Source organism: Mirounga angustirostris, unplaced genomic scaffold, assembly GCF_029215605.1.
Source record: "Mirounga angustirostris isolate CCGP_5_RB_7025 unplaced genomic scaffold, mMirAng1.0.hap1 SCAF_2, whole genome shotgun sequence".
Taxonomy (NCBI): Eukaryota; Metazoa; Chordata; class Mammalia; order Carnivora; family Phocidae; genus Mirounga; species Mirounga angustirostris.
In genome coordinates, this window is record NW_026991710.1 from 100,634,120 (window position 1) to 100,658,409 (window position 24,290).

Here is a 24,290-nt window from a genome sequence, read left to right on the forward strand (position 1 = left end):
CTAGGTGCTGAGGATTCAGTATGAATTAGGCTTGACTTCAAAGATACATGTGCTTGGATAGAGCATAAGATACATCTACAAGTTAGATGGAAGAAAGAATGGAATGGAAGAAGAATGGAAGAAAGAATCGTTCATGGAAGAAAGAATGAGGGAATGGCTATTCTGCCATGTACATGACTTCACTCCAGGCAGGATATTGCCTGAATCATCTCCTGTTACTTGTCATCTCACCCAAACAAACCAGACAAAGTACGCATCCCTCTACCCCTCCCCATCCAGCCCATCTTTTTGAGGTGGTAGGTTGAAAATGACTGGCCTCCAAACTTTCCTATTTGCAGTATGTAGAGAGTGCTTCACTCTGTTATCTCAGCAGGGCAAAATCTTAACCGTTTTTCAATATGCTATACATTTTGTGTACACTACTATGGATCTTTGCCACAAAGTCTCTCCACCTCAAGGTAGTGTCCCCTAAAGGAAAGAGGTGATAACAGCTGCAGAAAAATTTAGAGGACTCCAAAGAATAGAGAAATTAAAAAAGGACTTTCCATATTCCCACTGAGAATCTTAGGAAGCAGCTCAGTGTGTCTAAGCAGAGGGGGCTGGGATGGTCCCAGAGTCTTCTGTGCCATGGAAGCGATATGGGAGAGGCCTACAAGTGGAGGTGAGGAAGACAATAAATTCAGGACTGTTGAGGGAGACCATGGGGGAATTTGGATGTCCCAGCAGATGCCCGTGAGGTATGATGCCATTGACCAAAAACTATGAAACTAAGCTTGTAACATTTTTTTAATGCATACCTGAATATGTATATTGAAAACATCATAACTGCTATATAGATTGTGGAATCAAATGTCTTTTCCCTCAGCCTTCTCTATTAAGAAATTATCTCCGTCCTCTACATGTCTATTCCTTGGTGAAATCATTCTTGTGACACTTTTGGGGGGAGATTATAGTAGAGTAATTAATGCCATTTGTTCTGTTTTCTTTATAAGATTGAAATCTTGTTAGATTATGTCACATTTACCCTGTTATATCCCCATCCCTTGTAGGGTCAAACACAAGGTCTTGTACTTCTCACATAGTAGGGATTTTGTATATATTATGTTATGAAATTAACTGAATTGTAAAGAAAATACCGTTTAGTTTGTATTCCAGAAAAGACCCTTTCATATACCACATTATAGGACAAAGTAGCATCACATAGTTCTTTATCACATATGTGAATGAGTTCCCATGTAAACAAGACCTTTAAGCAGAAGAACAAAACTACGAAAATTCTGTCAGTTACATAATTAGAGTTTTGCAGAGAATTTACCCTGAATTCTGTAAAGCAGATGATTCAGTCTTGTGGATCCAAATAGGTATTCATTATGTCTCCAGAATGCCCTTTTCTTTATCCATCATTATAGAAGCTCTAATGGTAAGGCACATTTTAGAGAATATGTAACTTTCCATGAAGATTCAGATTTCCACTTACAAAAAATTGTGTATGGAAAAACCCTGGCTGTGATTCCTATATAAACATCGAGAAAATGAAGAGAGAAACTTTAGTATGAAACCTTTACCTGGACGAATTTTCTTCTTATCCTGACCCTGGCTTCATTACAGTAGGTTGTTGGAGTAGTATTTGTCTTCCTTTGTGATTTTTTATTTTAGGCCATTCTCATAAAAATTGATTTTGTCTGATTTATTAATTTCTGAGACTTAAAATACCACTGAACTGTATTTAAGTTTTCTTTATATTGGTAACCAACATCTCCATGCATCTGTATGAGACTGTCCCACAAGTCGACTTACCTCATACTGAAAAGATGAGATATTGATTCTTTCATGCATCCAGCAAATTGTTAGAATAGGGTCTTTTTTTTTTTTTTGTAATTAAAGGTAACTGTAACTATGAGGATATGATTATGAAATAAATATTGGAAAGTCTGCTTGAGAAAATAGAAACTACTCACCCTATTAAAAATAGTTTTTAAGAACGCCTGGCTGGCTCAGTTGGTGCAGCATGTGACTTGACCTTGGGGCTGTAAGTTCGAGTCCCATGTTGGGTGTAGATATTACTTTAAAAAAATAATTTTTATGTGTCTCAAATTGTAAAACATTCATGATGAACATGAAATCCAAAGTGCATTTTTACAGTAAATTTGTAACTTTGAGAAGAAATAGCTTAGTATCTAACTAAAGAATATGACACACCGGAACTTTTAGATTCTGGAACTAATTGTCTTACTGTTTGACATTTTTATATACATTTATTCATTTTATATAAATATAGACACTTATAGAAATATAAATGTATTTCACATTTCTCCCTAAACATATACTTACATATTTATATTCTTTTTCTGAAGTATTTGTATTCTTGACGCACCTCACACTTTAGAGGTAGTAATAGTTAACTCGTTAAAAACCAAAAACAAACAAATAGAACAACAGCACAAAACCCCTTTCTCTAGCCTAAGAATGCATGGGCCTTTTATATACGAATCTTTTAAGTCTCTCTTAACACGGATCCCATGGCATCACAGTAAGCAAGACAAATACTTTGGATGGAAGCAAATGCCTTTGCAATGTTCGTACAAATTTATATTCCTATTAATACAGATATACCAGGAATAAAGTGTATTTTTAATTTCTTTTAGGAACACGACTATATTCCTTCTCATAGCTAATGGTAAGATATCATCACTATTGGGAATTGAAGTACACAAAGGAGAAAAAAAAATAGTTCTTCAATGACCAAATGTGATTTTCATAAATTGCATTTAGTGATTAATGTGATTAATCCTGAAAAGAAGAAATCCAGAAAAGAAGGAAGCAAGAACTCCTTACTTCTTTTGAACTACATTTCACTCCACAAATACTAATATCAAACAAAGAGTAGAGAGTTATGTGAAAGGCCTGTAAAGGATAATTCTGTACAGGAACTTGCATAGAATTATTTTCCATCAACTAATCACAATCTTCATTAATGTAAATGAAATCTATTTTAGCTTCCAGGAATGTCATTGATTCTTTAAGGGATCTAAAAGAATAAAGAATGAATGTATAAGAATAGTAATATGATGGTAATGTGTAATAATTATACATCTACCTAATTGCACAATATAGTGCAAAGTGTAATCAGTACCTTGAAAGAGCAATTTAGTAATCATTAAAAATTCTTAGGTGTTTCCCTCATAGTCCAGTGATACAAAGCAAGTGTTGCACATTTTATACCGATATCAATCATCACTTTAAAATTGATTTCAAGTTTATCTTACTGAGTACAAAAATTGGCTGTCTTTGATTTTAAATAACTCTTAAATATGAAAATACTTTGATATTATATTACCTATGATGTATTTAAATTACATGCTGTAGCTTTCCACAACTCATCCTGCTACTTTTTGTTTTCCTACATACAAACAGAAACGTCCTTTGAGTAAAATCCTTCATTAGCTGATAGGTCTCTTTTTGTTGATAAATCCTAGAGATATGCTAATTCCAGAAAAAGGATAAGGAGACAAGAATCTTAATCACTAAATCACAAAATCTTTTATAGAATTGAATAACCTCCAGATGCTATCTTCTTTAGCCTTGTAAACTGATGTAAACGTATTTCAGACTGTAGATGTTTCTTCCCTTTAATGAAGTCATTTTTAGCTTTTAGTGGTCTACAAATAGCAAGCTAAATAAAATAATGTCTTCTTTTTTATACTCCAAGAGCACTAAAAATGAACAACAGCCTCTTTGCTAAGCTGGTCTACTGTATCTCCAACTCTGTAGGCATATTTCATTTAAATGATTCCTTGTCTCGCACAACATGCACATTCAGTCTTGGCACGCAGTTGGGCCAGCGGCCATTTATAACGTTGTGCATAGATTTGTGAGAGGAGAAAATATTGTTCTGTTTGTCAGTACTTCTTAAACTTTCGTTTGCATGCAAAATTACCTGGGGAGCTTGGTAAAATACAGCTTCTGACTCAGTAGCGCAGGGGTAAGGCCCAAAAGTCCACATTTCCAAGAAACCCGAGGTGACCTAGTGCTGCTGGCCCACTGATCCTCACTTTGTTTGCCAGGCATGATCGATGTGATGTATTTTCAACTTTTCTCTTGAATTAAATGAAAACTTGAGGAAAGAAACCCAGCCCATCTTCATCTGTTCTCCAGCAGGGCCAAGCACAGCACTAGGCATCTAGTGGGTGCTCGATAAATGTATGTTGCTTGCCAGAAGATATATCAAGAGTAAAGACTCATTGCTCTCTGGTGACCTATTTTGTTTTCTCTCAGGATGCATAAACAACAAGCGACCCTCTTCTCAACTTGTAATTTGATCTGGAACAACTCCAGTAGCAAACTGAAATGATAGGGCTGCGCTAGAAGTCACAGAACTGGGATGATGGCTTTGTTCACCTCTCCCCTGCTTTCCCTGTCTAGCTAGAATGTATTGTAGGACTGGTGCCCTCTTCAACTCATGGAAATAAAAGCACTGCATGGCCCAAAGTACTGAAGTCATAAGCCTCTTTAAGGGAAAGTAAGGGGGAAACAGGAGGCTGAGGATAATACCATGCAAGCTCTCTTTAATTTGAAAGCATCAATAGATAATTCACCCAGAGTTACATATGCATTGCTTTGACCTTCTTCTAAGATGTGAAATTGTTTGGTCCTGAGGCCGTTTATCCATAGTATTTTTTAGTTAAAATTGCTCCTCAACATTTTTGAATACTGAAGAAGTCACAGGTGTGTGGCTGTTGTGTTTTTCTCCTAGATCATTAGGCATCCATTTTCAAGAGTGTACAATGAGGGCAACCTATGGGATGTGTGGGCAGCTTGACTTCTCCGCGTGACGGGTAGGTAACTCTGCTTAACGTGTCAACAGTCTTTTACACACTCTGTGCTTAGAAAATCATTGTTGGTCTGATTTTTTTCTAGTATTCCATATAAGTAATGGCTTCGTTAAATGAGAAGAATCGTTGAAAATATACTAGCATCAAGTCTAAATATAAAGAGGTTAAATGACCTTTTCGAGGTCAACACACTGGTCATTGACAAATTTGCACCGGATCTCATCTCTGTATCCCCAGGTTACTTTACCAAGTTAGCTCATTTTTTCTTCCTATTCATCGTATTTTCCGGGAAGTAGTGAAGGTCTATAAAACTCTTGAAAATAACAAATATATTTTACTGTCAGACCTGAGACTAGAAAAACAAGGGTTATACTGTTAAAAACCTTACAACTTATAGCAGACTTTAAAATTGACTTCTAGCTATGTTTAGAACCCTAAGGAGATAATGGCAAGTCATTCTTCTTTAGAAATATGTCATCATTAAGGGATAGAAAATAGTTCTCCATTCTAAAGAATAGCTCTCTGTAGGATTTGTTGAGCTTTCTGTAGCTAAAGTTACTAAACAAAATAAATGACATCTCATAACGTTCTGTTGTCTTTGGTTTCAAATAACGTATTTTATTATGTTTTTCACTCCTGGCTACCATAAACGGCAGAAAGAAAACCTTTCTTTAAAAAAATAGTGCCTGTAAAACAAATCCTTGTGAATGTTGGGTAAGTGTAAATTCAGGGTACAAGATATCTTTCTTAGCTTTAGGTACTTTTCCAATGCTTGCTTTATTAAACATGGGTGATTTGAAAATATGAAGTTTCTGAGAAGGCTCATGTCATTGGCCAAAAAGAATGAAATCACAAAGCTTGAAACACATTCCTGTTAATGGGGCTCTTTCTGAGAATCTTGCTTTTTCACATCAGCTTTCTTTTTTCAACCACTCTACCCTGGCAATACTAATACCAAGTGTTCTTTTCTTTATTGCTCTAAATGGAGAAAACAAAACAGAAAGCTTAATGAACTTGCCTTTTTAAAAAAGCTTTTACAGAAGTCAAAGTTTAAAAAACAGTATGAACTAGACGGAAGACCAGCTTGAGCTTAATGTGTTTATGTATCAATTTGTAAAAATATAGCGCATTCAACGGCTTAATGTCAGAAGGGTGTATGTCTAGATGGTGGATCATTGATGTATTTATTTTATATTACCTTTATCCATTTTCTTCAATCAGCATTCACTACCTTTGTTATATAAAACAATAAAAAGTTTGTAAAAGGTTAAATATATACATATTTTAAAGTTATCCATAGTTATATTAGCAAACAGTGGTACAAAAATCTGGAAAGGTCCAAAGGGAAGTCCTGAGAGGTAGCTGGAGTAGAAATTGCCACTGAATCATAGCTTTGACACAATCCCATCAGTTTGGAGAGTAGCTACCTCCCCTCCTGTTCACTTCCCTGTCCCAGCTCATCACCAAATCTATCCAGGCAGTGATGCTGGTCAGCAGCCTTGAGCTTAAGCATGGTGGATCCTTGCCATTATTTCTCAATTCTCACCACCCACCTCCCTTCCAGTATTGGCAGGCTGGCTCATGTCCTCAGCCTCACCTCACAGATACTGCCCTATCATACACACTGACTTCTCTGCCTCTAGGCTTTTATTCTATTGACACATCTCTGTTACATCAACTAATCTTTTCCAAATATTTCTTTACCGTGTCGGACATCTGTTAAAGAATCTCACAGAAGCTCCATTTCTTGTTTTCTCCTATTCCAAGTTTGAATTTTTTTCATGCCGTCTAGTTATGCTATAATTGGCTATAAGTCACCAAACTATTTCTCTGAGCTCACATTCTGCTCTTCACCATGTCTCAGTTCTGGTCAAGCACTTCTCTCTCTCTCCCATGTAACTCAGGCACAGTTCCATATTTCAATCCTTATTTGTTTGGCTATGTAGGAATATCTTCCTCTTCTCAATCTACTCAAGTACTAATGACCCTTTGATCTGGCCCAATTCCTACTTTCTCCACAAAGCCTGACAGACAAGTCCAACCCAGGGAGCTCTCTCTTACTGATTCTCACTTGTTCATGTAACATGAAGATAAAAAAAAATTATATTCAAAACCAGAACTGACTAAACTGACTATAACCACTTTCACATACTAGATAAGTAACATTTTTATATAAGGGGAGATGATTCTTTTCTTTGGATTTTTTTATTGTTATGTTAATCGCCATACATTACATCATTAGTTTTAGATGTGGTGTTCCGTGATTCATTGTTTGTGCACAACACCCAGTGCTCTATGCAGAATATGCCCTGTTTAATACCCATCACCAGGCCAACCCATCCTCCCACTCCCCTCCCCTCCAGAACCCTCAGTTTGTTTTCCAGAGTCCATCGTCTCCCATGGTTTGTCTCCCCCTCCGATTTCCCCCCCTTCATTCTCCCCTCCTGCCCTCTTGTTCTTTTTTCTTTTTTCTTAACATATATTGCATTATTTCAGAGGTACAGATCTGAGATTCAACAGTCTTGCACAACTCACAGCGCCCACCAGAGCACATACCCTCCCCAGTGTCCATCACCCAGTCACCCCATCCCTCCCACCCCACCCCCCACTCCAGCAACCCTCAGTTTGCCTCCTGAGATTAAGAATTCCCCATATCAGTGAGGTCATACGATACATGTCTTTCTCTGTTTGACTTATTTTGCTCAGCATAATACCCTCCAGTTCCATCCACGTCGTTGCAAATGGCAAGATCTCATTCCTTTTGATGGCTACATAATATTCCATTGTATATATACCACTTCTTTATCCATTCATCTGTCGATGGACATCTTGGTTCTTTCCACAGTTTGGCTATTGTGGACATTGCTGCTAGAAACATCGGGGTGCATGTACCCCTTTGGATCCCTACATTTGTATCTTTGAGGTAAATACCCAATAGTGCAATTGCTGGATCATATGGTAGCTCTATTTTCAACTTTTTGAGGAACCTCCACACTGTTTTCCAGAGTGGCTGCACCAGCTTGCATTCCCACCAACAGTATAGGAGGGCTCAAGGGGAGATGATTCTTTTTAAGGAGAGATTGCTTGACAGGCTCTTTGGGAGTAGTGAGACTTCCCCACAGCATGTATTACAAAAGGGTGCCAAATTGTTCTTCAGAATTAAAGGGTAGACATGTGGATTATCTGAGATTGTGTATAAGAGAGAGTAAGAAGTTTGGAAATGCTGGGGAAGAAGACGGGACAGGAAAGTCTGAGACAATGTAGCTAAGTCCATAGCCCTAGGGAAGTATGGACAGTGAAAAGTCACTCATGCCTGGGACTGGCTAAGAATATACACATTTAATTTTAATGTTTGTCCTGTGCTGTAAACCCCACCTTCCATTCTCTCCATTTTTAAGTAAAGTTCTGTCTTGTATCAATGGCTTCTGGAGGAGTGAAGGAATAAGAGCTATGGCCGGGTGGGGGCAAAGCTGCGCAGCCCAAGGATAGCAGCTGCAGAGGTGAGATGCCACATATAAAATCATTAAAGACTAGAATAAGAAAACTGAACCAAGGGCACCTGGGTGGCTCAATTGGTTAAGCGTCTGCCTTTGGCTCAGGTCATAATCCCAGGGTCCTGGGATGGAGCCCCCAGTCGGGCTTCCTGCTCAGTGGGGAGCCTGCTTCTCCCTCTGCCTCTGCCTGTCAGTCCCCCTGCTTGTGCTCTCTCTCTCTCTGTGTCAAGTAAATAAATAAAATCTTAAAAAAAGAAAAGAAAACTGAAGCAAGAGGAAATTAAGAGATATGCCTCACCAGTAATTCTCAGCTATTGGAATGGTTACTGGGTTTTTCATAGTACATGAGAAAAAGCCAAGTTGTATTTAAATATTAAAGAGAAGGGGGATGCCAAAGAGTTGGGGACACCCAGGTAGCTGTCTATGGAGGTCACACAATTTTAAGCCAACTTTAATTCATCTCTTAAGTCTGTGATAGTTTCATATCTGTAAACATTAACTCCTCTACCAGATTATAATCTAATTGGGGGAGCAAATTAATTTATAATCTTTTAAATCTCTACAATTGCTGCCTTAGGTCAGGTGCTCAATAAATACCAGTTGGATGGCAGTAAATTAAGTTGAATTAAGAGACTGTTTTTCACGATTACAAGAAAGCTCATCAAACATTATTGTTAGTGTAAGAACACCTACAGAGTCAACCATTTTTAAAGCGTGTATATTACTTTTTTAAAGACTTTTAGAAGATTATGTTGAAGGATGCCTGGGTGGTGCAGTTGGCTAAGCATCCGACTCTTGGTTTAAGTTCAATTGTGATTTCAGGGTTGTGAGATTGAGCCCTGTATCAGGCTCCTTGCTCAGTGCAGAGTCTGCTTAAGACTGTCTCTCCCCCTCTGCCCCTCCCCACTGTGCTCTCTCTCCCTCTCCCTCTCTAAAATAAATAAATGTTTTTTTTAAAAAAGAAAATTATGTTGAAATTTATGTAAAAAGACAAATGAAACTGTTATCAGAATTCATATAAAATAGACTGTTCAGAAAATATTTTCCCCTTGTAATGAAAAGAGAATAATCGTTAGAATTTACATTTCTAGCTGTTTGCATTATGGTTCAGAGTTTGAATAAATCATGAACTAAGACTCCTAATGTTGTCTTTCTCTGAATGTTATACAACCAAAGAAGTTATATAAGGAAGGGGGAAACGTTATTTTATTCAACTTACAGCCTATCCTTGTTTTCAACATAATAAATTAAGTCATTCTATATGTAAGTAATACATAGTTAAGATATTTGAAGGCTTATAACTCCTACCATTAAGAAGTTAGCCTGTCATTTTTTTAAAGGTTTTATTTATTTATTTGACAGAGAGATAGAGGGCACAAGTAGGCAGAGCAGCAGGTAGAGGGAGAGAGAGAGAAGCAGGCTCTCTACTTAGTGGGGAGCCTGACAGGGAGCTCCATCCCAGGACCCTGAGATCATGACCTGAGCCAAAGGCAGATGCTTAACTGACTGAGCCACCCAGGCGCCCCTAGCTTGTCATTTTTAAACTATGATTTAAGGTAGTAATATATATGATTTTATATAGGTATTAAAACCTATAGAATATAACTTATATCTAGCCCCAGAGATGGTCTCAGTGAATATATATCTGCTAGTGAGATCAATTCCAACTTTCAGAAAGGAGAATCAAAACTGAAGATGGTTGGAAAGCTTTTATTCTTAGAGTATGATGGGAGAAATGTCATGTACTTTAACTTCTGTTTTCTCTCATGGCCTCTAAACTTGATTTGGAAAAGTGGGGGCTTTCTGTAAAAAAAAAACAAAACACCTAGTTTTTAAAGATTTTATTTATTTATTTGAGGCGGAGGGGAGGAACAAAGGGAGAGGGACAAACACTCTGAGCGGAACATGGAGCCAGACATAGGGCTCTATCTCAGGACCCTGAGATCAGGGCCTGAGCAAAACCAAGATGCTTAACTGATTGAGCCACCCAAGTGCCCCTGTAAAAAACTAATTTGGTGAGTGAATCTGAAGAAGTCAGGTGTGGCAGAGGTTAATAGACTTTAGAGATTTGTGCTTATGGGTGTTGAAGGGAGGAGGGGAGAAGCAGGTAAGCTGAAGGTGGGAACTTCTAAGATGATTCAAAAAGTGGTATTTCTCAGGAAATTCCATTTGAATGTGATGTCCAAGACATTTTGGACACATTCCCTGGAACTCCTAGTCTATATAAAGTGCTCAAGAAATATCATTCATTTATTTATTTGTTATCTGAAAATAGATCATCAAATTGTGTTGAGAAGCACAAATATTCAAAATACAAAAATATTAATTAGTAACTGAGTGTCAATAAAATTAATGCCCAATCAAATATCCCTCTTTTTGTAACACCTGTATTGGTGTTAATTCACATCTTTGTCAATCAGTGCCTTGAGATTATCAGACGTATATGTAATTCAAGAATACAATTCAGTTTGATGGAAAAGTGAAAGCACAAAAGAGCCAAGCTTTCCAAAGTGACATGGGAGAACTGCTTGACTGTCAAATGGCCCAAGAAATGTGAGGCTTAGATCTGAGGAGAGGAGCAACATGGTTTGCACATGATGGGCTTTCAACAAGGAATGATTTGAGAACCATAAGATTAAGAGGTGAACCTGGAAGACAAGTAGCATCTTTGCATCTGTGATATGAAATTTAGATTTGGAGGATAGAACGTGTCATAACACAATTTCCATAGAAAATACATATTTCTCAACAGATCAAGGAACACTTGATTCATTGTTTATTTGTTCTAAAAACTAGTGCAAAATTGCAATTATGACATGAATTTTTTAAAGATACAAATTAAACCAACTTCTTTTCATTATTCATACTTTCAGTTTTCAAGACTGAAGTTTAATTCATCTCTCTTCATGATGTAATATAAAATTTTTCATCCCCAGTTTAGGCAGACTCACTTAAATGATTTTTTTTTTTTTTGTAGCACTAATTATCCTTGGATTCAATTGTGCATTTTTCTGGTTTAGTTTCTTTTCTAGAGCACTATTGAGATAAAAATTGAGTAAGAGATAAACAATTTCTTTTTGATTAAAAAGATATATTACATATTCTTTAGAATTCTTCTATCATAATAGAAAGGAATGTGTTATGCTTAATGTTTGAGCTACGAGTCAGAATACATGAGTTTCAATCAATCATTTATTCATTTAGTTGTTATCTGAGTAAGTGCTTACTGAACACAAGGTAGTTCTCTGTTGCTGGCCTTACAGCAGTGAACCAACACAATCCTACCTGGCTCTTCCTCTTCATGCTCTCGGGCACATTCCCCTGGCCTCTAACACTGCTTATCAGAGAAATGAAAGGAATCATTAAGTTCCTATCCAACTGTAACTTTCTGTTGTTCCATTTAACTCTGACAAAGATCCTATTCTAAAATATGAAGTTAATGAAAATATAGTATGGCTTCCCCCCCCCCCCCCGCCAGTGCTTCTCACCTGCATATTGGTAACTAGATTTTTTTTCCCTCTTAGATACTGCTTCTTAATACATGCTTCTGACACCTGGACAGTTCATGTACTATATTAAATTTTATTAATCCTGGCAGATCATTATTAGCTATATTGCTCTTAATTAGCTTCTCACTTTGTTATAAGCAAAGAGGCCCGATTACATGGGGGCATAACTATACTTGTGCCCCAACTGTCAAGTCAAGAAAGCGGCTGTTGGAACAAGTCAAGCAAAGCAATGATCACGGTGTGTTTTTGTGAAACCTGGTGCAGAGCCTTAGAGGGTGAAATATTTTAATATGTCTAAAGATGTCTTCTATATCCCATTACATTTGAGGTGAAACATGCTATCAGGATGTGATAGGTAGGTTTTTCTTTTCAGATCCTCACTGATCTAGAGAAAGCGTCATCTGATGTGCCCTCTGTGCCTTTAAACACATTAAAACAGCAAAAAACAAGATCAGTGACCAAAACTGTAATTATGATAATTGAAACGCTTGCTATTCAAAGAAAACTTTCAACATACATGTGCTTAGTCAGGCATGTGAGTTCCTCTTTCCAAGGCCAGCTTTTCCTTTGATTCTCTGAATCCCATGCCCTTCTGCCTCCTCCATGCTCAGTCCATCCAATATCCCGCCATTGGCTTTCATGTTCAGTAGCACCTGCTTCATCTCATATATTTTGTCTGTTCACATTCACTCAAGACTTTTTAAAAAAAATGTCTTTTATGTCTTAAGCACTGCATGGAGTACGTATCCATGAAAATGAAAATAATGACATGTGATCAGAATAATCATTAACATTTCTGGGGCTTTTCACACATTACTTTGTATTATTCTCACAACAACACGTGTGGTGGGCATTGCTTGTATGCCCTGACTACAGATAGAGATGCACAGAAAAGAACTTGCTAGTAAGGTGTGGAGTTGGCATTTGAACTTAGTTCTTGAGACTGCAGAGCAGTGTGGTCTGGGCCCTTAGGGAGGCACAGCTAAGTATAAGGAGGCAGACACAAAACAGCCAAGTAGAATTCATGATCAGTTAAATAATGGAAATACGTACAAGAAGCCATCACAGTTTAGAGGAGCTAGAGATAAGATTTTACAGAAGAGGTGATGCTTGAATTGAGTTTTGAAGAAAGACTAGGACTTTACAAGGATAAAAATTTTATTATTTCTCCCACAAAAATTTGAAATCCTATTTGACTCCTGTAGTATATTGATTGTATTTTTGGACCCAGTTAATGGCTTCCCTGTATCTATACTCTTTGCTCTGTAACTTTTTTAGTCCTCTCCCACCCTGATCGCCAGCTTCACTGTGTAATTTTCTTGGGTCAGTGAGACCAAACATGATGCAAACAGTCTTCAAAGCATTCTGCACATTTATACTCATGCTTTTATTTCTTTGCCTTTCCCATGAGGACATACCCACACCATTCGGCTAGAGGATGAGACAGTGGGAAAGGCAGAGTCAGCCTTGTTGTCCCAGCGAGGGTCCTGGGTGGAGGAGAGAGCCTGGCAGAGAGCCTGGCAGATGCCTGAGTCAGCCTTCCTTCCCCTCCGCCAGCCTAGCTCAGGTAGCTGACCTGTCTAGCCAACCCATGAACACATGAGCAAAAATAAATGTTTTCTGTTTATTGTATGTCACTGAGGTTTTATGATTCTTGTTACACAGGATTATGGTGGCAAGAGATGACAGATATAACTCCTGTCTGTAACTCATCTCCCAAATCCAAATCTCCCAAATCCAAGTCCAGTGATATCCATTGTACTTCTGTGATATCACCTCATGCACATTTCTGTCCTTTTCAATTATCATTACAACTATTCTAGATAAATTCCTCATTGCAGGTATATCGGGCTACTGTAATAGCCTATTATCTTGTCTCCTTGCCTCCAAATCTTTCCCCTTTTCAACTTAACCTACACAGAAGCGATTAGGCATTTTCCTTAGAACAGAGTCCTGCTATTGCCACTCACCTCCTCAAAACCCTTCAATAGTTTCCTTATTTCCCTAACAGCAAAATCCTTAGCATTCAGTCCCTCCACACCCATCATCTGGTTGCACACTTTCTTCTAGCTTCCCCCTTCATTCTCCTTTTCCCTTATCATGCTGTGCTTCTCCTCTTTGCTCTCTGACATTTATCCAAATGCAATTCCCTCCATCTAGAATTCCCTGCACTCCATTTCCAGACATCTATAACTTACCATTCCTACATATCTTAAGATCTCATGTCTTTACCCCAGGAAACTTTCCCTGATTCCTAATTCTGAGTCTTCCTCACATCTTTATCCCACTTCTAGGATTCTGATCACTCACTCTTTACCACTCATTTGTGTATAGGACTTGTGTATACCACAGTATTTGTTTCCTATGGGGCCAAAACAGAGTACCACAAACTGGGTTCCTTAAAACAGCAGAAATGTATTCGTTCACACTTCTAGAGGCTGGAAGTTCAAAATCAAGTTGTCGGCAGGGCCATGTACCCTGTGAAGCCTCTGGGCGGGCGGGTGGGGGGTGGGGGGGTCTGTCCTTGCCTCTTCCAGCTTACAGAAGCTCCAGGTATTCCTGGCTGTGGTGGCATAACTCCAGTCTCTGCCTCTGTCTTCACATGGTGTTCTCCTATCTGTGTAGGATCTCCTACAGATAGGTGTATCTCCTATCTGTGTGCTTCTGCCTTCACCTGGTGTGCTTCCTGTGTGTGTGTGTCCAAGCTTCCTTCTTAGCAGGACACCAGTCACATTGGATCAGGGTTCACCCTAATGACTTCATCTTAGCTTGATTACATCTGCAAAGCCCCTAATAAAATTACATTCCTAGATATTGGGGGTTAGGATTTTGACATATCTTTTTGGCGGTGATGGTTGGGGGACACAACTTAACTCATATACAGGTACACTTGAAGGCAAGCACGAAGTCCATTTTTAACTTTATCTTTGTACCACTCTGACTAGTAAAGCTCTCCCTGGGCAGAGTGCCTCTTTACTTTGTACCTGCTTTGCACATAACATTTGCTCATTGTTCAGCTTTATGCTGAACTGAATCAAATTGTTTACCTAAACATATTTGGAAAGATCATAAGAAATATCCCAAGGCTGCCAAGAAGGATTTATTAAGAATCAGTAATACGTGAGGTGTCATAAAGCCTCAAACTTGGGGGTGTTTATTAATCAACACATTTTAAAAATCTCAATTTGGCAGAGAAGAGAGTCCTAAACATGCCACCAGAGACTGGCAAATTCAATTTGGGGAGGTCTGAGTGAGGGAAGAAAATAATTATCAGTTGAATATACTTTCAGATGGGTTAATAAATTAGCTAATTTGGAAAATTAGGTTGAAACTCTTGTGTTCTCTTCAGTTTTTAAGTAGTAAACTTTTAAAGAGAACATGGAGGCCTATCATGCCCAGAAAGTGCTCACATGGGGATCAAAGCGATGAGGTTATAAAACCCAAAACGTCCAATAGAGAGTAGCCAATGCGCCTGTTAGAGTCAAGGGATATGAGGACTCACTAATCTTTTCACTATCTTCTTGGGAAGAGCAACAGTGGTGGCACCACCTCTGTAAGCAAAGGCCAAGAAAATGGTGTCTAGATGTCACAAGACAAATCAGGATAAGCACATATTTTCCATATTCCAAACTGTCACCACAGGAGGATGGACAATTCAAACTGCTGCGCTCCCCAGGAGGCAGTTGGTCCAAAGATGGCCGCACAGAGGGCAGGGCTGCGAGTTGATTAACACGCAGGGTCTTGGCTCACAGAATTAAGTTTGCTTCTGGTTACCCATTGAACAGCTGGCTTTCCTCAACCAGCATGTTTATGGGAGTTTGTTGAAAGAAGACTGAGTAGGGGAGGGAATGATAGGCGAAACTAGAAATTGTAAAGAAAAAGTGGTACAGTTTAGTGGGGTGAGCACAGATTTAGACTAGTGTTTGGGTCTGGGATCTGTCACTTATGAACAACAACCATGAGCAAGTGCTTTAGTCTCTCTGAACCCCACTCTTCTCATCTGTAGACTGGAGACAGCACTATTTTGTAGGAATGGGATTAGAATTCAGTGAAAATATGCACTTAGAATGCTTAACTCTTGGAAGGCATGCAATAAATAAAATATCATTCTATTGGAAACAAAAAAGTCAAGGCATTTATTTGTCATTTATTGTGGAATAATACTGACATCTTTTCATACTTTAGGTCCACATTTTAGAGTAAACAGGCATGATGATTGACAGTTACTGGTTTTACTTGTAAAGTAGAGGTGACTTTTTACTTTAATTGACATGCAAGTTGAATAGAAACTTGGACCTTCAAGTTTAAAAAAATAATAATTGGGGCACCTGGGTGGCTCAGTCGTTAAGCGTCTGCCTTCGGTCAGGTCATGATCCCAGGGTCCTGGGATCGAGTCCCGCATCGGGCTCCCTGCTCAGCGGGAAGCCTGCTTCTCCCTCTCCCACTCCCGCTGCTTGTGTTCCTGCTCTCGCTATCTCTCTCTCTGTCAAATAAATAAATAAAATCTTTAAAAAAATAATAAGTATATTGAAACTACAGAATAGTAGCAGCTAGAGGTACAATTTCAAATTATGCAGGATCACAAATGAGAACACTAGCTCCCTTAGATGATGCTTATTGTATGTCAGACTCTGCTTCTAAGACCTTTATATACACTCATCTATAACTCACTCAAATTCAACATGAGCTTAGTTAATTTAATATACAACTGCTGGGGAACTCTAGCAAGCTTATTTGATGAACTGGAAAGTATGTTCTGGGTTCTGTGTCTGTTCAACCTGGAAGCTGCTACTAGATCTGGGCTTGTCAAACTTATTCTGTAAATGAACAGATGGTAAATATTTTGGGCTGTGCAGGTTATATAGTCTAACTATGTAACCTTGCCATTGTGGCTTAAAAGCTACTTTTCATAAACAAATAGGTGTGGCTCTTTCCAACAAAATTTTATTTGGGGGCATTGAAATTTGAATTTTATACAATTTTTGAATGTCACAATATATTCTTTTGATTTATTTTCAACTGTTTGAAGGTATTTTAAAAATTCTACTTGGCGAGCAGTAACAAAAAAGGCAGCCATCAGCTGGATTTGGTCCAGGAGCTTTTGACAAATCCTGTGTTAAACGAGCAAACATGGATATGTTAACTAACCACTTATGGAAAAGACTACATTACATAACCCGAAGTAGCACAACTTTTCCTCAGGTGTCAGCCTTTTCCTTTGCCTCTGTAATCATGGAGCTTATGGAATTGTTTCCTGTATCTAGTTAGACAGCAGATCTACTCAAGTTAGTCTTTCATACAGGAAGGGAGTATGAGATTCGGAACCCCAAACACATACATGCAGAAAGGTCAATTTCAGTACAAATATGTCCTCTATAACAGAACTTTCTTGATACCTCAAAATCCTTTCTTTAGGCATTGAATGCTCAGTCCTGAGCAGTTAGGATTATCCCTCTGCCTATTCTCCCAGCTTGTATCTAAATTCTGGAAGACTACATAACACTAAGGCAAAGCCCCATGTATAGCACTTAGTCCTTCTGTGGCATCTATCCATGCTTGCATCTGTTAAAATGTCATGGTCCATGGTCCAATGACCATCCATGGTCATTGTCAACCCTCCACGATGATACGTCGGACACCCCATTTCCTATCTTGTCTGTAGTGATAGCTGTGATTGTTTCTGCGTCCTCTTCATCTGTACTTGAGGCCTCTTAAAGTTCACCACTCTTTCTCATTTAAATTGCATCCCCACTTGGGGCTTGTGAAGCGTTGAACTGTTCTACAACACTACACGGGGATTGTGACAAACTCAGCATTGCTGTCCCCAGCACTGTCATCCGTGCAGCCATCTCTGTACGCAAGCTTACACACTGTAGTGGGGTGGGAGTCTTGCAAGTCTGCCACCTCCAGGGCTCATAATGGGAAGTGAGGCACCTACTTTTGGACCCCAAACTTATATAGGGCTCTGTTGCCCTGTGCTCCCTGCCTCTTCTCAGAGCCCACATCATCCTCTCACATTTCTCCTCAAATTCAGCTTCACCTCCAGTTCAGAGGGATTCTTTTTTTAATCACTGAATAGCAAAAGTCTGCTCTTATATCTCATGTGTTCTTCCAAGTATGTTCTTTTTGGAATTAGCTTTGGGCTTTGATTCCTTCAGCATCTGGCCTTTTGAGATTGAAAAGCTTTTTCTTTAAAACTACTGCCCCACTATGTATTTCCAAAGTCAATTTGAAACTCAAAAGCTAAAAATTGACACTATCCTCCCCCTTCCCCCCAATCCTTTAGCGACCCCATCTTGAGGGCACGGAGTATAGATTGCCCTCTTTTATGAGCGAATGGAGGCAAAAGCGTGGAACCACAGATATTCCCTCAGCTAGTAGACGGCATTGTTACCAGAGCACTGTTGTATCCGCCACTATGCCCCAATGAACTGGCTGTACCCCCAACATTTGGGGGGATGAAGCCCACCCCAGAGTCCCCAGGAACATTCCTTTAAAACATTCGACTCGAGAGCCCAGAATTTAAATTTAAATACTTGAATGAAAGAATATATTTGGAATGTGTTAGATTCCTTGCCACATCTCCAAAGGAGGCAGATCGCCAAAACTTCTCATGGCTTTTCTTCAAGTTTTGTCTCTGGAAGTTAACATATCCTGTAACTGTGCTTAAGTTATGTATTGCCCGCATCGATTTCCATTTTATCTACTATGTTAATTAATTGGGTCCTTGGTGTTGTGAGCAAAAGCAAAAGAATGTGGTTCCCGTGAGTACCATGCCTCAAATAAGCAAATGTTGTCAAAATTAAGAACAGAAAAACAGAAAACACCGTCTATTGAGCATGAAATGTCAAAGACATATGATGTTTTTGTTCGATATTCTTTGAAGGCCAATAACTTGTTTTATGTTTAAGCCATGAAGGAAGAGCTGACGTGTGGATCAAGCAGAATTTTAATGGCAGCCTTCCTTGCAATTTGACTGTGAGGAGCAGCAGTATCAAAAGCATTTTGCTTATTCTCATGTGTTGTGATATAACCTCAATCGTGGAACTTGAAGTTACCATGGGGAGATCTCACATCTTTCTGCAGGAGCTTCAGAATGTTTGAGACAAAAAATTGCTAACCTCCTAACTGTCGTCAAGTCAGAATTGATCATCAAAAGTTATTGACGGTCTCAAATAAGAATGCCTAACAATTAAAAAAGGTTTTAATGTTTTCAAAACATGCAGGGTAATTTTTTTGATCCTTTAGAAATCCCTTTGGTTTCTGTATTCATTTTTGTCGATCATTCTGAATGTGGGTGGTGGGTTTGTTTTGTATAAATTTTACTCGTAGCCTAAAGAGTAAATCAAAGCCATCAGGTGCACAAACCTTTCTTATTATCTTAAATGAACAATTCTAGAAAGTCCTGCAATTCATGGGACTTGGTGAAAAGAGATCAGAGCTTTTCAGAAGTTTTTTTTTTACAAAGTTGGTTTAATTTTATAAAACTGCTTCTAATTTAGGAAAATTATCTTCTACCCAACATCTAAGTGCTCTGTCCAATTAACAAGACTTTGGCCACCCATGACAAAGTTTATCCACTGGTTATTTCACTTGCAAAAATGATATTGATGGAATGTGTGATAAGCTCTGGTTTCTTCAAGTGATACTCAACTCTAGCCAATTCTGAATATAAAAGCTACAGAAATATTTGGTGATCCCTAACAACTGATTGATTGGGGATGACATTTCAGGCTCTGAGCTGGAGATGCAGTGCCTGGGTCTTGTGACCAGGAGCTTTAAATTCTCATGTCCTCCCCTGAGCGTGTTTGGGAAACATGTAACAAAGCTGCCTGGTTAGTTGACATTAGCTCACTACTGTTTGCAGCTTTGGGCATCTTAGTTGACTTGCCCATCTTTTGGCGAGGATAGGCACAGACAGGCCTGGTGTGTGAAGCTGTTGACATGAGCAGTCCTGCATCCTGCAGAAGCCAGAGCAAAAAGAGCTAATCATCTCTGGCAGTGAGGATGAGGTCACCTGCCTTCCTTCCTAAGTAAACAGATGGAAAGAGTTTGCAGTTCATTACTTTCCAAGGTTAACAACTTATTCCACTTCCATGTTTTACAGTAACAGAACGAGAAGTTCTTCTCTTCGGGGAAGTTTTATTTTTCCTTGATTATTCTACCCACACAGCAAGAGAGCTGAGTCTTCTGGGGATAGATGCAGTGAAGTCAAAGTTAATTAGTTTCCTCGCTGTGCACTGCATTCGGGTAAAATATCACTGGAGGGGCACACCGAACCAGTCAGGTTACCTGATCAAATGCTGTGTTCCGAGAAAGACCGAGTACTATCAGAAAAATCTGCATGGAAGAATATTTCACCTTCCTTGAGAGTTAACAGCATTTGATACTCACCTTGTAGTAATTTCTTTTACCTCCACTTTGTCTTTCCTTTAAGATGTCAGATGGCAAAAGGAGAATGACAGAGTGGCCTGCAAGTCCCTAGTGAACTCCAGAACCACGTTCCTATTTAGCTGTAGTGTAAACTCACAAATCAAATGCAGTTTATGTTTCTCTTATGATTGTGAAAGTGATACATTCTGCAAAATATCAAAGCTAAACAAAGAAATCTACCTTCATGATCTTTTGTCATTTCATAGCTGGAGGTTCAAATCAGGCCATCAGCATTACAGGAATACATCTATGGCACGAAAATGAGCTTTCAGATGAAGTGTTTGTTCGTTTCTTATCTGATTACGGGCTGATTACATGCAGCATGCCAAGTACATGATTTACATTAGGAAAATAGAAAGCTTCAGCATTGAGTGTTATTCCCAAATGATCCTATTATTAACTTATTAACCATGTGTCTTGTAATGAACTCAAGGTTTCTATCACACAAAAGAAGAGCATGATCAGGTACTAATAAAATAAGCAAAGTCTGAACATTAGACTAACACTAAAGACAAGTTACACATTGCTATCTTCAAGTCAAGATCTAAGAAAGATTGCCATGTAATTAAGGAAACATTCTGAAGATAATCACCTCAAGCATGGTTCTGTTAATTTTAAAAATAAATTAGCAATTAAAAACCAGGTAAGTAGCTAAAACCAGACACCTCCTTCAACAAGTTTGCTTCTCTGTTCAACTCATTTCTTCCTTAGGAAATGGCAGATAATAAATAGAAACCAAGAAAACAAGAGTCCTTTATGAGGTTTTCATAGCTATCTTTTTCCTTCTTGGCTCTATCTTATACAATATAGTAATAAACACTTGAATGTACGAAATCTTCACTGTAAGAAAATTACCTTCTTTGATGGGGTTTTCAAATTTCAAATCTGAGGACTTAATATCTCTCTTATCTGCATTTTTATCTGTGTAAAGAAAAAGAAAAAGCATTTTCCACAAAATTATGGCCTTAAGAATATATCCAGTGACTTTTCCTTAGCGTTTACCTGCTTGATTCATGGATGGATCACTGAAGGATGAGGTAAAGGAGAAAGAGTGTTCCTAAGTGTCAACCAAGTGCCTTCTACTCATTTTCCTTACACAGTTGACAACAATGAAAACCCAGAGTTATTAATTAATAATTAATTAATTATGTGCCGCAATTATAGATGCTTTCTTTATATTTGCCCTGAGTAAGGTCAGTTTATCCTGGTTCATTTTTTAATGCTGTAATTAACTCATAACTTAATAAGGATTCTTATCGTCCATGCTTTCACAAAATCTGATACACAAAGTGTGAGACTGTTGACAGCCTGATGTGAGGATGTGAATTCCTATGATACACTGGAGCAGACTTGATTTCTGTTTCCAATTATGAAATAAAATAGAATTTATATTTCTTTTAGGATGAGAATTAATCCACTATTATTAAATATCTGACATGGCCACTTCAGACCCATTTTTTAGAACTTTGAGGAATTACGAGAATAAGAAGCCTTTTCTTGAGAGACCAATGGTGCAGTGACATAATAGTGGAAATGATAGATTTGAACAATGCAGATTCACGACTAGCTTTCTTTGGTTGGCAGTTACCACAAAAGAACAAATCTCATATTAGGATTTTAAAATCTGTTCCTATTTTGAATCAAATCTAAGGAGAGTAAGAATCAAAAAATACAAGTCACTGATAACATTATGTATAAAGCTTCCAGATTTTCCTGCAGGCCAATGCTAGAGCAGGATAATCATGCCCGAAGCCAATAAGCAACCTAAGAATTGAAAGGACAAAGATCTCTCTGCTCTGTAGGCTTGCCTCCTGTCTTTTCATAGCACTTTGTGATTTCATTTATTTATTCAGAAAATATTTACTGAGAACCTATATCATGCCAAAGCCCGGGCTAGGCTGTGGGCATACATTAATGCCTTCATGGAGGTTGACATTTCTCTCTCACTAGTTGTAATGAAATAATTGCATAATGAAAAGCATACAATTAAAAACCCACTTGATAGGTGCTATTATACTTACAACAACAGTTCAATGATAATGATATTGTGATAGAGTGTACCTAGTCTGGAAGGCAGGGAAGGATAGTCGGAGGAAGTGATAGTTGAAGTAGGGCTAAAAGTACGTGCAGAAGGTCTTACAGCAGAGGGGAGACTGGTCACGTGGGGGCCTAAAAAAACCCCTGCTTAGCCGTACTGGACGATGAGAGCTGAGCCTAGAGAGGCAGGCTGCATAATGCAGGGCTGTTCTATATGGAGAATTTTCATCCTCATCCTTAAAGTAATGCAAAGCCATTGAAACATTTTAAGAGGGTAAGGAGTCTGCAATAAATATATTTGCAATTTTAAAAGATCATTCTGAATATAGAGAGGTGAATAAATGGGAAAGGAATCACTCATTATAGTGAGGCAAGGGAAAAGAAGGAAAATAAAACAGTTTTAATATTAAAATGGTCTGGTTTTAAGTAAGCATGAGAGAGAGACCTCAATTATTTAGATCATCTGTCCTTCTTCAGCTTAAATAACATAGCAGGGATAAAAAGTATAAACTCCTCAGGACTAAGAGAAAAGCAGTAGCCAGAGCTGATAGAGGGGTGGCAGCTAACATAGCGGTGTAGAGTAGAAAGCCATGAGAATACACCAATTTGTGCAATTTGTTGAGTATCAACAAAGACTCAGAATTTGGAGGCCTCAAACACCCCCAGACAGTATGGTTGAGATGCTGGGCTAAAAATGTGGACATAGGTTTTAAAAACTGTGTTTGGAATGGAGGAGACAGGAGATCCAGCTGGAGAGTCATGCAATTCTATCCTCTCTCCCAGTTATCCCCCAATCTGCATTTTTTTTTTTTTGAGAAATTTGCTGATAGAAAATTTAGATCTCATTTACTTACATATTCATTTATTTATCCAGTGGATATTTGTTAGTTACTTACTATGTACTAGGCAGGGAATAAAACAGATGATAGATGGCTCAGGTCTCATTCTAGAAGGGGATAGAGGTAAAATAAAGAAATAATTAAGTAAACAAGAAAAATATTACTGATAAGAATTATGCAGAGGATTAAACATAACATGATGTGATAGTGAGTGACTATCATCAGCGTGGCTGGTTAAGGAAACATTAGTTTCATCACATTGGCTGGTCAGGAAACATTAGCCACAGGTATGGGTGACATCTCTAAAAATGGTAGTTAAGAGCCAATCTGCAAGATACTCTTTCTCCTACTATTCAAATTCCAGGATATCAGCAGAATATCTGGAATATATGGTCTATCTCCCCTAGAGTAAGAGAAACTAGGCTTCTTCTCTAAAAGGTCACAGATAAACTACATCTAGATACTGACATAGAACTATCCCCAAAATAAAAATGAAAATATGGTTTGTCACATAAAGACCTTATAGTGAAGGCTCAAGTTAACAATTACTACCTCTAAACATAAAGGTTCCAGTCAGCTTTAGTGCTTTACTTTTAAATATGAATGGACAGCCAAGGATAGCTATATATTCTAGGGGCACTTTAGTTAAGGCAGACAGATCAAAACAATTGGAAGACTACATCTGAGGTAAAAAAGGAAGTCAGGCAGCAGGGAAAAAAAAGAAAACTTAAAAAAAAAAAAAACCTTTAAAAAATAACCCTTGAATTAATATTCCCCAACACATAAGAGAAGGTATGTTTTTCCATAAATCGAAACCTGAATCTATGAAAATGAAACATGGTAAGAAAAAAACCTTGGGAAATTAAAAATATAAGTGCCAGAAATTTTGCAAAATAGTGTCAGGTATTTTCCCAGAACCAAAGAGAAAGAGGTAGAAAATTGAAGAGAGTGTATAAGAAAATTAAATGGTCAGAGCAGGAAATCTAAATAGGTGATAGAAATTTTAGCTCCTTTCCCCCACCATCGTGGTGTGTGCAGTTGAGTATTCCTCTCCATGACTTCTCACAAGACTTTCAAGACCAAGTGATTCCTGGCCGTGAAACAAAAGCAGAAGCATCCCATTCCCCAGTAAATTTGGATGAAAAC

General features: G+C 38.2%; 1 pseudogene; it reads left to right on the forward strand.

The window, feature by feature from the left end:
* The window catches only part of LOC135363643 (large ribosomal subunit protein eL39-like), an 86,354-nt pseudogene that overhangs the window by 48,655 nt on the left and 13,409 nt on the right, over positions 1-24,290 (forward strand).